At 40.3% G+C, this 18,724-nt stretch overlaps 1 protein-coding gene across 2 annotated transcripts in view; it reads left to right on the forward strand.

Annotated features, from left to right (window-relative positions):
• Positions 1 to 11,042: 11,042 nt before the first annotated feature.
• Positions 11,043 to 18,724, forward strand: part of LOC131468064 (chemokine-like protein TAFA-2) — a 72,482-nt gene continuing 64,800 nt past the window's right edge. Inside the window, exons 1-2 of one of the 2 annotated variants that reach the window (XM_058641923.1) lie at positions 11,043 to 11,209; positions 11,364 to 11,544. The gene's annotated coding sequence lies outside the window, so the exon portion shown is untranslated. Of the gene's footprint in view, positions 11,545 to 18,724 lie in introns of both variants that reach the window. The other variant, XM_058641922.1, reaches the window with a different exon arrangement.

Genomic DNA, 18,724 nt, shown 5'->3' on the forward strand with positions numbered 1-18,724 from the left:
CTTTGCCATTTTGAACATGCCATTCTCTCAGTGGAGTCAAAAGTTCAAACACCCTCAAGTGCTGAACACTGTGGAGAAATCACAGCAGTGCTTATACAGAACACACAGTCTATTATAAGCACTCACGATTATAGCACAACACAGTTTTTATCCCATCAGGACTTTTACCCAAAGAAAAGCCTGGCAGGCAAATGCCCAGTGTGTTGGATTTGTTCTCACAAACAAAAAAAAGAGTCTGAAACAAATCATTTCTTGTTGAAAGGTTGGAACCACAGAACCCCCCACAACAAAAATGGATTCATATTTGTATTTCATTTCTCTGCATCCTGGCTAACCTGACAGTAATTTGGACAGTCCTTTGCAGTTTCCATGGTAAAATCCCCATGCTGTAGTGTGCAGCGACTTCTCCCAGTCCCATACAAAAGTGATTCTATTTCAGTAAGCAGTCTGAGAGCGGAAGAGGCTGTCTCATGTGCACGACTGCAGAAAAAAGAGACCTTGTCAAGCTGCAGTTTTAAGACAATATGCATATAGCCTTATATCCCTATTCTCTCTATTATTTTCTGCCCCACTATAAACTACTACTCTGACAGTATTATCAATGCAGAAGACAGCTGTATTGACTTAAATGGTTCTCTGGACAAGGATACTTGAAACACGTCAGCACTGGTGTGAACTACAATATTTACTCAAATCAGTGTTTGCAGTGTGAGTGTCGCAGGTATTTCAGGTTTAGAGTTTAGTCACACACATTTTCTAGCCCCACTCTAGTGGCAATACTGTTATTTCATCAGGTTGGTCCCTCTGAGATCAAAGATCTCTTCTGCAAGAGAGACCTGGGCAAGAGGGCAGCAGAATAATTACATTAAAAACAGTAACCAATGGATACAATTAAAGTTACACAAAACACTTGCACACAGACAGGGTAGACTGGAATAATGTTGAAGCCCCAAAGGCTATGTCCAAGTACAACCGCACTTAACAGAGAGGCACAGTTGCTAAATAAGGTTTTGTTTCAATGGGTCACCTGATATGGATGACATTACAGATGAAATAAATAAATAAATAATTAAAAATCAAATTGACATTTGTTCAGCTGGTCAATAGCATTTACTTTATTGTGAGGTCATTATTAAAAGTTTGCCATATAAAACTGAAGCAAAAATAATTTGGGGAAACCACAAAGCAAAGTCGGCACACTGCATAAATACTTTAAATATTAGTACTGGTAAATAGTTTTTTTTCCAAAGAACTTGCCCTTTGTGTTTTAATTCAAAATGCAACATTTAAGTTAACTGCAACTACAACTAGTTCTTTAGAAATGAGGCTCTGCCTAATTAGATCCAAGTCCTGGTCCTCATAAGGACAACTGAATCTGACTAGGACAGTGTTTATACTGAGCAAAGGTCTAGAAGAGGTAACAGATACAAGTAAACACACACACATTCACTAACTAGTCATTGTGGACTATTGATCAAAGAATGGAAATGTCCCTCTTAAACAGGAGTTGAACTTGTTAGTAATCCTCTCTGACCTGCAAATAAAATGATAAGACACAGTTCAAGGTTCAAGACTGAATCCTCATGAATTCAATCCTTCATGTTCCTACAACCTGCTGTGGTTACAAATGAATACATGTATTTAAATAATTTAAAAAAAGGACTTTAACATGAATCGGTGAAAGTGTAAACATATCAGCTAACTTTTGTTTAACTGTTAAAAAAAACAAAAACTAAAGATATTTGGTATGGATTTAGAAAAGGATCCAATGTGTTTGATTTTAGGTCTCAGAAAAATATATTGTTACAGTGGTTAATGATAAGAGCCCCTCTGTTTATGGTACTACTGGAGTTGATTCCTCTAGAATATCTTACAAATATTATACATCACAAAGTGGACCAGTTAAAAATCTGGCAGCCCTATTTGAACTATCTTGAAGCAGACCTGGATTTCTGTGAACTGTGAACTGTTTCCTGGGGCCTCAACTTAATCTCTGTTGACATGAGCTGTGTATTCTTTTATTTATTTTTGTTTGTTTGTAAGTGATGTTTGTATATTTGTATTGTTCTTGTTGAAAATAAGAAAAAACAATGAATATATTATAAAAAAAAATAAAAAATAAACCCTTGCCCCTTGATAATAGTGGAAATGCAGTGCAGGTCTCACCACTAGAGGGACCCATGATCACACTAGTGGTGGCATTCACCATCACTCCTCTGTGTGCTTTTCCTTTACTATGATCGCATTAGAATTCACTTTCTTTATATGTGGTGTTTTATGAGGACTACATTTCACCAGCATTGGCATCCCATGAACCATCCCTGCCTACTGCAATGCTCACTTACCTCTATAGAGAATAACTTCAGGATTTTTAAACCAGGCTAAAATCAAATCCAAATACTCATATTTCTCCACAAGATGACACCAACCTCATTTTCCTCCTCCTACTCATGCTTGGAGCATTTTTTTCTTGAAAATAGTGCCATTAGTGGCAAACAATGTGGGTTCACTGCTTCTTGCCTCTCCAAAGTGTCTTTGTCTTGGCTCCCGCTGGTGTCCTTTTCCCCCCAGTAAGCTGGAGTCAGTTGAGTAAAAGACACTATGGGGAACTGAGGAAGAATGAGTAAAAAATTTCCCCCAACTGACTCTCAAATAGACTGCTCCTATATCAGAGCCAATGGGCGGCATGGATTATGATTAATCACACGTAGGTGTTGTCATCATGGGGGAAATGAGGATTTCAGAGGAGAGGAGTGAGCGGAAATGGGGAAGCAGGTGGGAAAGGAGGAGTGTGGGAGGGGTGAGATGCGAGTGAATGAATGCACTGTAGTTGCACTGGCAGAGTATACAAATGGACTGAATTGCTTTCAGTGTCCGTGCTCTGCACAGTGATGCCTCTATAGAGTTATAGATGCACATTTGTATGGATAGGTTGTTGTCTCACTGTCAGGCAATTTAAACCTGTATGATTGTGAATCCAGACTTTTTGTTTCGGAGACCATGTTCACAGGGAGTTTAAAAACAATTGCCTCCTTCTAGTAAGGCTTTACGGGGATGAGCGAGGCATGTAAACAACAACAACAAAAAAAAAAAGACAGTAAAAGTTGTATCCTATTTTGCTAAGGCCAGAAATCCATTTGTGCAGCTCAAATATGCAAAGCTATAAAGGCGTGAGTCTGTGCTTGTGTTTGTGTCAGGCTCGCTAATCCAGCTTATGTACGTTGAGCCACAGTGCGGCAGCGTGCTCGAGATGGTATAAGGGTATACAGTAGTGTCTGCTAAGACTTTTCAGTGCAACACGAAGATGGTTTTTACACATTAAGAACCCCCACAACCACCCTCTCTCTGGATTTCTGCTTGTTCTCTCCCAACTTTTTCTTTCCAGCCTCCAAATTGAGTCTTTTCTACTTGATCCCATCCTGATAAGAACAAAAGCTGTTTACGAGATTTAGAGAAAGAAAAGGAAAAAGAGAGAGAGGGAGAGAGAGAGAGAGAGAGAGAGAGAGATACTAAGGCTGTAAATAGAGAAAGACAGAAAAACAGAGGGAGAGCAAAGGAGGATTAAAAAAAGAAAGACAGAGGGAGTGAGAGATATTCCTGGCCCTGAACTGGTCACGTGGAACAACTTAATCCCATATTTTTATGGGTGTTGTTTTTCCTGGAAAGCTTCTGGATTAGGAGTGACTGTTGTATTATAACGCCTGTGTCTCATTGTCCTCGGGAGATTATGAGCATGACCCCATGGCCCTGCTGCTGCTCAGATGACAGGTCAAGACACACGTATGTAAGAAAAAGTAAAAGAACTCCGAACTGTGATAAAGAACTTCTAACTGTGGAGGGCAGCATTACACCTCTTAGTGAACAGCCTGCCAGAAATTATCATTATTATCATTATTATTAGAAAATGACGAAAAAGAAGAAGAGGTGTTTTTATGGACTTGGATTTTACTGATAAAACATAATCAGAAATCTATCTTTCTCTCTCCATTTGTACATAATATGATACTGGAAGCCATATTGCAATTTGTATAAAAAGCTGTTAGTTCAGGCTAGAATTCATATTTGCCTTGGCCTCTGAATGTTTTAAAGAGTTATGGAAACATGTCTTGCTGCAGCCTCTCTCTCTCTCTCTCTCTTTCTCTCTCTCTCTCTCTCTCTCTCTCAGCTCTCTGTGCAGCTGCTGACTCTCAGTGACACGTGTTTACCTGAAGTGCTAGAACCATGACCCTGGATCATCTTCTTGTTCAGAGGCCAACGACGAAAAACAAGAGGATCTCCTCTGTAATTCATGAATGTTTAAATACGCTCAAATAAAAGCTCTCGGAAAAGCCGTCATGGTTAAAGGACAGACAGTGACTAAGATAACAATGATCGGTGTATAACACAAAAAAGAAAGTGACATCACAACTGGGGTAGGCAGCATATTTTGGGCATTGGTGTTTTTCAAAATAATGTATATTAAATTGAGAGAGCCTTGTGCTTAGAGCCTTGGGGAAAATGTGGCCCATGATGGATAATTTGACCAATCACAGCAGGTTAGAGAGAGAAGGCACTCTTATTGGTTGATCTATAAGCTGCTGTGATTGTGATAACAACAGCCTAGGCTGCAAAGAAGCCTAAATCTAACCTAAAGTAAGTCAGAGCAGACAATAAAATTAATAAAAAAGTGTGTCAACATCAGCTGAGGGTTTCAGACATGGAGAGATTGGCTGAGGTCAGCATGCTTTAACGCCATGGGAATTAAACTCAACAATTCACTAATGTTCCAGCAATCCTGTCAAATACAGCTTTAAGTGGTCACCCAGTCCCCCTCATTTCTGCTTGTAGCAGACACAATGTGTGGCACATTTGTTGTGTTTGTCGACGTAAGGAAGCTGCAGTCCTGAAAGCCTGTCAGGTTGCCATGTGTGGGTTGTGGTTGTGTTTTGAGAATAGGGTTCAAAATGAGAATTATAAAGCATAATTTACCTTTCACTCTAAATCATTAACTGTAACTTTTATTAGAGGAACAAAGTCAGTGATCAGAGATCCAAGGTGTAATTAAAGATTGACTAATCAATATTTATAATGGAACAATGGATTAAATGATGTGTTATGTGAGAGGGGTTGATCTAAACTCCCTCACTATGTTACCAACCCGGCATCAACGACACACAGACACCAGGACACACAATCTGGCGAACATAATGGAGCATTTACCGAATAACAACTAGATCATTTCCTCAGGAAATATTGGAGGCTCTTTTAGACCTTGCTAAAAAAGTTGGACCAAATTCTAACAATAGAGTGATTTTTAAGGTTTTGTGATGCTTAGAAAAATATATTCACCATCTATGCGGTGGGGTTTCCAATCATGGTTTATGGGGGAGAAAAATGCTTTTTGGTCCAGTGTGCATCACACAATGAAGGTTGAATACTGGAATAAATCCTGTCAGCCACTATGTCGGAATCGCTTCATGGCCCAGTGTTGTTCCTGGCAGTTCAACAGAGGCATGACTCCAAATGAATGCTAATGTTGCTTAGTGACTTCTGAATGACTACACAAGCAGCTGACACACTTTATACAGTCAGCTATGACAAGAATCTGAATGTCGATTTTGTGGGGAACAGGATATTTCCTGTTACTGGGGCAGCAAACAAAAACATTTTTTTTTACATCCTCCATTTTTATATTAACTAATCCATGTTAAAGATGTTGCAGCAACACAATAAGCAGAGCATCATAGAGGTCCTTTTTCCCCCCAAAAAAGCATCTGTCCCTGGAGAATCTAAAGATGTTTTCATACCACCTGGGAAATGTTGCCAGTCACCCCATCTTGAGGCTCTTGAGTCTGCGTACAAACGGGTCTGGGTCCCTGTCACCATCTACTTTGTTTTCTGAGCCACATCTCAAGCATTCTCTTTCACTCTGACAACTACAGTGACAGGAAAAGCTTGATACAAAAGCTCAGTGGACACAGAGCAGTCAGAGGTGAAGACGTCTGAATATCTTACACTTGCCAGGTTTATCTTTTCAACCACATTTTATGATCACAGCTGTTTTTTTCTCTCCAGTAAATCAAATCAAGTTAAAGATTAGAACACAGAGCACTTGGGCTGCTTTTCCCCCCATTACTATGTTTAAACGTACAGTATATACAGAGGGGATAAGAATGTGCAATACAGTGTCTCATATCCTTTTTTCAGAACAATTTTTTTTAATTTTCACCAACTATATAAACACACCTTAGCAAAAAGTACCCAAAATGTTAAAATCTGATTGAATTTGTGACATTTGGAAATACGTCACAATTCAAAGTTCACTTGCCGTGTTTTTATGAACAAAAAGAAAAGACAAAAAACTGTCTATTTTGTGATTTCTGCACAATTATTGCTATTTTATATCACTACTAAAACTGCAATATAAAGTGAATCCTAACGTTGACTCGACAGCACATAAGAAGACGCAAAAAAAGAAGCACTTTTTTAAAGCCTGAATATGTGACCTATAAGCACACCCCCCCAGGATCTCCATATAAGGAGTTGTGTGTTATTCCCACGGCAATTTACACCTACTGTATAGATACAAACATCATCAGTAGTGATATCCTTCCACTTGTGAGTATTATGTTACCATTCATTTTACTTGCATGTACTACAAATGACACCCAAAGTGCATGAATTACACTTTGACCAAAAGGAGATCAGTACAAGGTATGTCTGGGTTGTCTGTAATGTAATTTTAATGAAGCTAAGTGTAGCATAGTCACTGATAATGAGAGTCTCAAGTAAGGCTCATATCGCTTTCATGCTAAAACGCGCGGCCATCAATTAACAATGAAGGCGGAGACTGGGCTTTCATGCTCGTCGTAACTTTGAAAGGAGCGAGTCCGTTTGAACGTTTACATTTCTGAGTGAATGAGAGAAAGACAGAGGCGAGCGGGCTGAGCTGGTGGACTGCACCCTGCTGATATGTGAGATGAAATGTGCTTTGGAGTTCAACTCAACTTAATGCCTGGGATAGACTTTATTTTACTCTCACAAAACTGGAGTTGTTCAGACTAAAGTTCAAGAGAGGAAACGACTTATTCAGCAGTTTTGGTTTTTTATAAAGAAAAGACATTTTCTTGCTACCTGGAGGACAATTTACACAAAAACACATCGAAGAAATGTTTACGAGTTGTCTGTAATACGTCCACTCATCCTCTGTGTGTCCCGTATTACTTTTTCTGACTCCTTAGGAACTGATTATCTCACATGGAGTCGGTGGGAGGGGGGGATGAGAAAAAAGGGAAAAACAGCATGACAGACAGAGGGAGATACACAGAGAGACTGGAGGGAGTGCAACAGTGAATATTAGCAAGGCAGTAGATAGTAAGAACAGAGGAATTGCCGTCCAAACGGATAATACAACAAGGAACAACGTTAGTGACAGCTACACCTTCCAGCTGCTCCCTTTCATATGCAAATGCTGTTATTACTGCCTGCCAATGCAACACAGGAAACAATCTGTGCATGCGTGCGTGTGTGCGTGCGTGCATGTGTGTGTTTGTTCCAAATGAAGTGATGCACCCAGCACACTGTGCCACATGGTATTGGTAATAAGAGTCATCTGGCAAGGATTTGAAACACACACACACACACACGTGTGTACACATAATATGGTGTAAAACAGCTTTCATCTTCGCTTTTATGTTTTTACATGAAATTCACTGTTGTGCAGTTGTGTACTGGACAAATTTAGTTAGAATAGACGGTGTTGTAACAGGTGGTGGCAAACAGAAATAGCTTTTTCCTGAATCTGAACTGCTCCCACTGCTGTGTTGTTCTTTTTGTCTCCAACTATACAGTCAATTTAAATATCAAAGTGTAGGCTGGATATTGTGGATATAAATGTACTGATGGCACAACACAGAGACGTTTAATATTATTATTATTGTATTTTTGTTTTTTTTTTACAATTGTTTACTATATTTATTGTTATTGGGGCCACACGGTTGGTGTGGTGGTCAGCATTCTTGCCTTTGCAGCAAGAAGACCTGGGTTAGCGACCCGGTCGGAACAAGGGCCTTTCTGCAGAGTTTGCATGTTCTCCCCATGTGTGCATGGGTTTTCCTCGGGTTCTCCAGTTTCCTCCCACAGTCCAAAAACATGCAATATGGGGATTAGGTCAATTAGACACTCTAAATTGTAAATAAAACTATTGACCGTAGGTGTGAGTGGATGGTTGTTTGTCTCTGTATGTGACCCTGTGATGGACTGGCAACCTATCCATGGTGTACCCCGTCTTTCGCCCCCCTGTGTCAGCTGAGATTGGCACAGCGACCCTCATGTGAAGGATAAAGTGGTAGAGTCATCATAATCTTTACAACGGTTATAAGCCAGTCAGTTTTGGAACTGCTCGTCTGAGCTTTTCATTTATTTCATTCATTTATTTGATTGATTGTTTTGCTTTGCTATTCTGTTCTCCTGTTGGCTTTGCACACTTTGTTCAGGCTGAGTGAGAATTCAACTTTCCCCAGCTGTGCTTAAAGATAACTACATTAAAAAAAAAAAAAAATCAAAAAAAAAAAATCACTATCTTACATGCCAGAGCTGCCATATGATAGATTGTCTACCACAATTAATTTCTCTTCTTATATGCGAGCATGTGGCAAACCCCTCATGTCTGTGAGGATTATCTCGTGGTCCGGCAGCATGTCTCCATTCCAGCTGTTCCAGTGAGCTGATTTAGCTCTCACTTCAGTGACTGAAGGACGTGTATGACAATAATTGTGATTAAACTATTTTGAGCGGCTGTACTAATATGTCCGTGTGTGTGTGTGTGTGCATGCACCTGCTCACATGTGCTACTCAATGTACACACCACATCTCACCACATGTTACGTCGTCTGAACCACTTCTGTCACTGGGAATTCAGTCTCCAGAAATGCACCAAGGCCTGGCACATGTTGAAATCCTCATTGTCACTTGGAGGAGTTTGTTTGTGTGAGTGTGAAAATGTACATGTGTATGTGTGTGTGTGTGTAAATGCCACAGATCCCAGGGAAATCAGGTTTTTTCGATAGCCTCCAAGCAGCCCTGGGTCCCTGCGTGCATGTGTTTGTTATCTTGCAGTCCACATGCTGCGTTTGAACCGTGCTGCCAGTGAACGTTGCAGAAGACAAATCCCATGGCTAGGTTATCCATGATTCACACATGTTACTAATGAGAGAGGGAGGGAGAGAGGGAGAGAGAGAGAGAGAGGGGCTTTGGTATTAGACAATGTGTTTGGATCAGAAAGTGAGGACTAACAACACAGAGGGTGGCATGATGTAAAAGAAGAGGTGCAGAAGAGGAGAGAGTACTGAAAAGAAGAGGAGAGATCAGTAATCTGAACTCTTTGTCAGAGTAACAGATTAGCTCACTGGGTGAAATGATATATGACTGGCACTGGGCCTCTTCACATGCACACGCCTACGATCACACACCCAACTATGGATCAATTACCCTGTCAACCATGTGTGCAACCATACATCATCCCCTCGATTACATCTCTCTCTCTCTCTCTCACTCATTCATACATACACACACACACAAGACCGGCACTTCTAGCTGACTCGATATACTACACTCCCACCACTAGAACTTCAGCCGCACTTTGTTCCATCGACTCTGTTTGTGTATCTGGAGTTTTACGACCAAGTTTCTCGACGCATACCTTTTGCCCAATACTTCGATATGTCGATATGTTTTCCTTTATACCAAAAGGAAAACTGCACACACACGCAGCCGTGCACCAGAGCCAGTGTTGTTGCTTTTTATAAAAATTGAACTGCCCTGTTCATTCTGAGTCTGGACAACGTTACAAAGTTATGTGTCAGTAAACTCCTTGGGTGCAGGTCATCTCATTTCCTACCGCCAACCCCACAACACGCGCAGGTCAAGGTGGTCGGACACAGTGCCTCTCACCCCCGCTGCCTCTCACCCCCGCTGCTCCTGTTGTTGTAGTCTACTGGGAAAGGCCCAAAGTTCAGCAAAAGCAAGTTCAATTTCATTTCAACTTCACAAAGTCCAGGGAGAGGGAGTGTGAGAGTCAGTATTGCTTTGTGCTTTGTGAAGTGACACAAAACATGTCAAACGTTCCAAATGTCCAGCATTAGTGCCCCCAGACGCACGGATGAGGCATCTCAAAATAAAATTCAAAATAAAATAAAATTAGATTTAGGTAAGGGCCAATAATGCCTGTCCTCACAAGTACAGAGCAGTGGTTCTCAATTCTTTTTTGTTATGCCCCCCCCAGAGGACAGAAATTTTTTCACGCCCCCCCTGAACTGAATTACTATTACTATTTATTTATTTATTTGTATAAACCACTGTATGAGTTGTCCCGCCCTCCCTCTCACCCCACCCCCCCGACACCTCACCGCGCCACTACCACCACTATTTGAGAAGTACTGCCTTAAAGGGATACTTGAGTAAAAGTACAAGTATGTTACCAGAAAATGACTTTGGTAGAAGTTGAAGTCCCTTTTTTATAATATTACTTCAGTAAAAGTCTTAAAGTTTATGACATTTACTGTACTTAAGTATCTACAGACTTTTTCTGATATAAAATGTACTTAAGTTTTAGAGGACTAAAACAGCTCTATATAAATACAGACCATTAAAACTCTTTATGTGGTAGTAAGGAGTAACAAAGATAGTTAGAGGAAATGTAGTGGAGTAAAAGTAAAAGTTGCTAGAAATACAAATAGTACAGATGTACTTTACAGATACTATGTGAATTTAGTACTTATACATTGCTACACTGCTACAGAGCAACATGTGTGTGTGTGTGTTTCTGAGGCAATAAACCTAAGCCCATTCTGTGTGTTTATCACTCTACACTGATGAATATCACATGTGTCACTGGTCTTGTCGCAGCCCATATGTTCATTTCCACATTAGAGGACGGTGTCATTTACGTTCACGTTGCATGCATACACTTTTCCACGGGAGCTGTTTTCCCCCATCAAGCCGCTAGGGAGCGCTGCTTCACTTCAGAGCCAATAGTCAGAGAGCTCAAGTCTGTCAGCGTGCGAGACAGGAGCGCAACACCAGTCTTCTTGACTCCCCGACCGCATCGCACCTCTGTCCCGCCACACTGGACTATTTTATCTTGCTTTCACTCAAAGAGGATACAGAGGAGATCGTCTGTGTAAACCGAAAGCCTGGCTCTGGGATGTTTCATCTGGGTTAATATGGCACAGTAAGTAAGTTTCCTGTGTTTTGCACCGGCTGCGCAAAAGACGAGAAGAGGAGGTGGAACTTTCATACCGGACCTTTTCTGGCACCGCGGCTGCAGCGCGCTGGTTTTCTATCAGAGGAGGTGATATCTGCCACCGGCTTCCCTTTCTCTTCAGAGCGGCTAAGGAGGTGGATGGTATGGTGTAACTTTTCTGCTCCAGCCAGTGAGTGAGAGGAGCCGTCTCATGGTGCAGGAGAAGCGATGCCAGCCTCTCGTTCGTCTCGGATAGCGGAGCGGCTATGAGGAGAGAGGTCATCCTGCTGGGCTAAGAGAACAAGACCACACCGCACCAACAGGTATAGAACAATGTATACAACACTCTGCTGCTGCTCAATGCGCTTTTTATTCAATGTATATAAAAAAGTGTCTGGGATTAAAACAAAGTAATGTAGTTCCAGCTTGATCACAAATAACAAGATGACAGATGACCAAGCTGGTCATCTTGTTATTTGAACCCATTTTACGCACGGCAAATATTTCACTTCACCCACTCCGTTTTTAGGATACAGATCTGATTGTAAAAACACGTTAGTTATGAAAATACACTGGTCAAAGTCATTTCCCCGTTAATCTGCTCTGGTGACTGCAAGAAGCCTGTCATCATCATCATGGCTGTGATTTTAGTGCAAAGACAAATGATTGCGGTTGTTCCAGGTGTTGCCTTTTCCTGTCTCTTCCTTCCTTCCTCCCTTCTCTAGCACACACACACACACAAGTCTGCACAGCATTCTCACTGAGGACACACTTAGACATAGACACTCCTAGCCCCTTACCCTAAACCTAACCCAAAAACCCTAACCCTACAACCAGGTCTTAACCCCCCCGAAAAAGCAATTTTAAGGGGTGACAGAATGTGAGGACCAACCAAAATGCCCTCACTTCCTATGGTTTATAAGTTTTTTGACCCATACAAGAACACACACACACACTGGTTTCCATGACTTCGGAGGACATTGTTGACTTACATTAATTTCCTGGAGACTTACTCAAACCTTAACAATATTTACTACTGACCTAATCCTAACCCTAACCTAAACCTCACTTTAAAACACGTCTTCACCTTAAAATGTAGTAATTTACATTATGGGGTTTTTGTCCCCATAAGGAAGACAAGTCCCCATAATGTGACTGTGTAAACAGATTTAGGTCCCCACAACACACACACACATACATACACACACACAGCATTCTTACTGAGGACAAAGACAAAGTCTCAGACATCATTCCCTCGCCTCTTCACCCGACCTAAACCAAATTCTAACCAAAATTTGTCATCACCAAAAAAATGTCGTCACTTCCTATGGCCTGTACGAAGGTACACACACACACACAGTGTGCAGTGGGCATATGGCGCCTAGTTCAGCGCGCTATTTTAAGCAGAGGTGGTGTTTAGCAGTGAGAAACAGCTGTCTTCCTTCTCGTTGATTAATTCCATAAGTCTAGATATTTCCAGCGGTGTTAATTGGTTGTCGCCTCATTTATCAGACAAAATACAGATAAGAAAACTTTTTGATTTCCTTTTGACGTGACGCACTATTGAGCTCCCTGTGTGACATCAGAAAATAGATGCTCAACAGTCGTTTGTATTGTCATCACGTGACAGCATGATACTGAGCACTGTTTTTACAGATTCAAAATGTGTGCGTGTGTAACCAGGATCAGTTCTGGGCGTCCTCTGCACAGCGTGGATCACCTGAAGCTCTGTGGTGGTGATTCATACAAGAGATAACCTCAGCAGCAGCAGTTTGTTTGCTGAGAGGAGGCTCTTTGGTTTTCAAGGAGTTATATTAACAGATATAACAAGGTAACATCCTCTTTTTTTATATATATATATATATATACGTCTGTTTTGTTTACTTAATCAGGACAAGCTGGTTTGATTCAGACAAAATGGTTGAGCCTATTTTTCGTAAGCTCCTTTCTCCTTCTCCCCCTCTGCTTTCACGAGCCTCTAATACAGACGAGGTTAGGCAGACAGGAGGTGTGAGGAAGGTACAAAATAAGGAGAAGGACGACTGACAGTGAGACATGATTGACAGGAGAGAAAGATGCAGAAGAGGAGGAGTGGTTAGTGGACGCTGGTGCTTGTGTATGAAGAACTTCAGGAATACGTTCACAGAAACAAATGTGTGGTCACTGATTAGTTGCTCCTGGAAAGGTTCTCAAATGTATTTTTAATGTGGCCACAGGCTGATGAATACCATCATGAAATATGACAACATATCCAGTTCATTCAATAAATGCTTTTGTTTCTTTTTTTCTTTTCTTTTTTTTTGCACACAACTCAACTCAGATGCGACGAAAGGGGGGAGGACAGAGGAGGGGACTTTGTGTTAAGATTTGTAATATCTTTAATGAAGCGTAGTAATGCAGTATGGATTTGTGTATAGGTATATCATTCAAAATTTAATTTTCTGTTATCGAGTACGCATCTGCAACCTTCCCTCAGCAACACACCCTCCGGTAAATAAAACAGTATTTTCTCCTCATGGGTTATTGCAATCCAAAGGCACACACATGATATAATGTTGGCTGAATGAATCAAAATATGATGAAACAAATAAAGAGAGGGAGAGAGAGAGAGAGAGAGAGTCACACTTGTATGTTTCTATATCCCAACATCTTTATGTCTCCCTGTGCACCTTTAACATGCAGTCACCTTTTAGTGGCATTTCTCTTACTCATTTCCTTTATCCTTCTCTTCCACCAATAAGCCCCTTGGGCCATGGGAATAATGTCAGAGCTTCTGTCCAGAGAGAGAGAGTCAGAGAGAGAGAGTGGGAGAGCGAGAGAGAGAGAAAGTGGGAGAGAGAGAGAGCGTCCTGTAGCTGCACGCGATGAGAAGTGAACACGTGAGAATGAAAAGAGGAAGAACAAGAATAAGAGAGACATATACCTAGACCATAGGTAGAGAAGTAACAACGCTATGGGGTATATATAAAAATAAATAAAAAGCATGTGTCCTATAAAAGGTGTTCTGTATTTCATTGGCCGTCTTCAGTAGCTATGTGTGGTGCTGCTGCTGAGGCCCAGGGGGAGACGAGTCGCCACTCTAAATGTGTGTAACCCACATAAAGAAATTGTTTCTGGGAGATCGGGCCCCGTAAATTCATTCCTAGCCGCCAGCTCTGTTCTTATCCCACCTCCCAAAGGTGAGCTATAACATCCAAACACATATATTTTTTAGATTCTCTCTCTCTCTACACACACACACACACACACAGTATTTTTCCACCTAACACGTACACATACTCCTTCCCTCCCCCCACACATAAGTTGTGTTACAGCATGTTTCAGCAGAACTTTATTTTATCCCAATCCCTGCTCACTTTTTGGACACACACACGTTTGAGCAGCATTCATAGTCACAAAGCCACAAATACAAGAACACACACACACACACACACACACACACAGTACTTAATTGATTAATTTTAATCGATTAATCTGTCGATTATTTTCTCGATTAACACTTCTGTGAAATGTCAGCAAAAGCAAAATTGTTTACCAAACCTGGAACCGATGATGTTCTCGCATGTCTCCGTTTTGCCCACACACCTAAATGATTCAGCTTTAATGATTTCCACGTTACATGGTGCAAAGAAACCAGAAAATATTAACATATGTGAAGCTGAAAAATCTTGATCTTTGATTATTGACAAAACGTTCAAACCCATTAATTGACTATCAAAATAGTGGACAATGAATGTGGCAATGTAGATAAATAACCGATTTAAGACATGCGTGATCATCACATACACGTGTTGTTGAAAGTTTGCCGATATATGAGACCAACTTTCAGTCACATCATTCCAATCCAAACCGCCAAAGATCACATCATCAGACAGACATAAAAACAACAAAGCTGGCGGTGACCTGAGTCGTTTGCACAGTACTGTACTGTGTGCTCCAAAATGGCGTCGGTGGGACAGTAGCAGTGAAAGCTACAAAAACATGGGTACCTGCTGCAGAGAGCAACAGCAGCAGATGCTGTGCTCACAGCTCCAGGATTACCTTAGCCTGAACAAACTCCATTACTGCCTCTATTATCCAGGTATACACAGCCCAGGAAAAAGCACTTTGCAGAGCTACTGTTTACCCAGACCTCTGTGCCCCACACACTGTTTCCCTTGACTACAGAGCAAGGAAGGGGTGAAGAGAGAGGAGAGAGGAGAGAGTTGCATGGGAGGAAAACATGAAGTCTAGTTGTCAGTAATTCTGCTCAGCCTCAGTTCGGCCAGGGTGTTGAACATTAAGGCAAAAATGCTAAATAAAATACTAAAACAATAAAAACTACTGGTAACTGGAGTGTCTTTGGATTTCAGACCGCTTGACATTTTTATTTTATTAAAAACAATATCAAATTTCTAAATAAATAAATACAATTAACCCATAGTTGCAGACCCCAGTTCAATTATTTATATTGTTTGCCAAATAAACACCAAATCCCTGGCAGGTACTAACCATACTGTATGAATTTGACAATATAATAAAGTGTTTTAATCCGTCAGGGTCGTGTATTGAACTAAACATTTTTTTTAAATATCAGGATTTGCTCTGTCATCATTAATGGAGTAAACAATTAACCAGAATGAAAATATGATTAAATATTAATAATAATAAAAAAAGAATGAATAAATACATGAATGAATTTTAGTTCTTTAAAGATGAATATACTTGGAATAATGGTTTTAAGGGAAATGGTAATCAGTTTCTTCCAGCTGCAGCCATTTTGCACTATTTTTTAAATCCTCTTGGATTCTCTTGAACTAGAACATCTGTTGTGTTTCCAGTTTCTCTTGATGTTTGAGGTTGCATGTATTAACTGATTAAGAAATAATAATAATCATACAGTGCAGAAACTCATGTGTTGACTCGTGTGATGTGGTGAGTGAGTGAGTGAGTGAGTGATGCTCTGTGCGTCTGGCCCCTATACGTACAGTATGTGCGTCTAAACCTGAGGGTTTCTCAAGGCTATACAGTAAAGTACATGATTGCAGTGGCAACACTACAATGCTGAGAGGCTTGCGCACAACAGCAAGTGGAAGTGACAAAGGTTAATAAGAGAGGGAGAACGAGCAGGAGGATGAGTGAGTGTGTGAAAAACGCATCGTAAGAGAACGTGCGCGTGCGCTTGTGTCCGAGGTGAGTGATGAACTGCCATGTGTTTGAGTTGAGAGCCATCTATCACCCTCATCAATGACTCCAGGGTCCTGTCATTACATGTTTCCCTTCATTTACACTGTTAATAGCCGTCTCTCTCTTCGAGGACGATGTCTCACTGGCGGTGTCTTATCTCAAATTAAAAATGTATTTTCTCCCATGCTAAGTGATAAAATGCCAGTTAAATACCAGTTGTTTGTAACGCTGCACCTGTTCAGAGAACAGTCCCCGCTGCTTTTTTTGCTCCGGAGTTTGTTCAGTCGAGTACAAACTGTTTTAGTTCAGTTCCTTAATGTCCCTGCTGTTGTTTAACACACTTTTAACAAGGAAGTAACACCAGTGCACTCACGTCTCACGGTGCGATACAAAACGCGATACATGGTCCATGATACCAATAATATCGCGATTCTGTGATAATCAATATATTGCAAGACGACCGTATGGCGATACATGACGATATCTGTCTTAACTGAAGAAAACAAAACCTCTATGAAAAGTTAAAAGTGTTAAAGTTAAGAGTGTTTATTAACAACATGGAGAACAAAGTGCATAAAGTCTATGTATTGAACGTGGGTGGAGCATCTCTTAACGAAGCTTTCGCCACTATTATCCTGCTGTAAACTCCCTCTTCCCTCATTTATTTGAGCAGCGACGACTATTGTTTACTTTAGAGCTCCTTAATTTGTTTATTAACAACTGGGATATTGATTATCGTATTGCACAAGGACGACGATATATCACCAAACTGATATTTTGACTCACCCTAAGGTGAACAGTGTTACTTTAGTCTTGATTATGGATTAAAATGTGTTATAGTTACTAACCTCAGTTTGAAGGCTGATTGCATCATGGTGGTGCAACTGGCATGTCCGTAATTTAGGTGTGGACGAGAGATGCATCTTAACATTTGTATTAAAAAAAAGGAGACTGTCTGGGCCAATCTGTCCCAGGATTTATTGCGTGCATTTCTTTCCTCCATTTGATGTTGAAAAAAAGTGACGTGGGTGTGGATCATTTGAAGTCTCTTAAAGCAGGCATGTAAAAGTTTGGCTCGGGAACCACAGATGGGTCGTGGGAGATTTTTTTTAGGGTTGCCAAATAAATTTGTAGATTTTCCCCCCCAGCCCTTTACTTCAGATTCATGTGTGTATGTTTTCATACTCTATATACTCTCTAATAATATATGGATTCCTTTGTCAAACATACTGTTTGTCTCTTTGAATGTCAGGTTTACCTGTTTAGAACAATCGAAGGTGTTACAGACGTTTGCCATCTTTAAAAAATGTGTCCACATATAGAAACTTTGGGAAACACTGGTTTAAACTAGGAACTGAGCACATTTGTAAAATCTAAGGTAAATTAAACTGGACTTGAATCATAATACCTTGTGATCTATTGATTTATTTAAGGGCTTCTAATTGCTCTGAGCCTCAATTGAAAGAGTCCAGTAATTCATAATGGATTAAATACTTGAAGTGTTACATAACTGATTACAAACTTAAGCCTAACACTGTCAGTGAGTGGAGCTAGACTGCTGAAGATGCTGTTGAACAGTAGTAACAATGATGATTCACCGCAGCTAGTTTAGTTTGAAGAATTTGTTTGCACACACAGCTTTGCCAACTTTGCTTTATTTCCTTGACAGTGATCAATATGCTCTTGTCAAGTAAATACAAGAGGATGAGGAACCTTTAAGGAATAAACTATAATGTGACAAGGAAAATAAGGTCTCTCTCTTTCTCTTTCTGTGGAATGTGTAAGGTATAAGGCACATTTCTGTGTGTATGTTTTACACACAAGAAGATGAGTTAAGTTTCGTTTCTCTTCACTACTACAGATTTAGGCTTTAAAAGTGAGGCTAAATGTTTCCAGCCGACATTCGTAAGCCTAAACACTGATTATTCACAAGGTATTTACTACATATTTATTATTCAGTACACTCCTCATCCTTAGGTTATGTACATACAATTTAATTCTAGAATATTTTATTCTATATTTATGTATATTGTGTGTCTAATAAAGTACATCTATACCAGGGGTGTCAAACTTATTTTAGTTCAGGGGCCACATACAGCACAATTTGATCTCAAGTGGGCCGGACCAGTAAAATAATAGCATAATAACTTATAAAGAACAAGAACTAAAACAGCTTTTTCCCTTTGTTTTACATTTAATGAAGTATCTTTTTACAAATCAAATCTTATACTTAAGTTTGCCATTTACCACATGTGCATTACAATTTACAGATGATAGTGGATCTACAAAGGCGCAAACATTTAGTGACAAGTATCTGGAACTGAAAAATATAGTATT

This window comes from Solea solea, chromosome 11 (genome assembly GCF_958295425.1).
Source record: "Solea solea chromosome 11, fSolSol10.1, whole genome shotgun sequence".
Classification (NCBI taxonomy): domain Eukaryota; kingdom Metazoa; phylum Chordata; class Actinopteri; order Pleuronectiformes; family Soleidae; genus Solea; species Solea solea.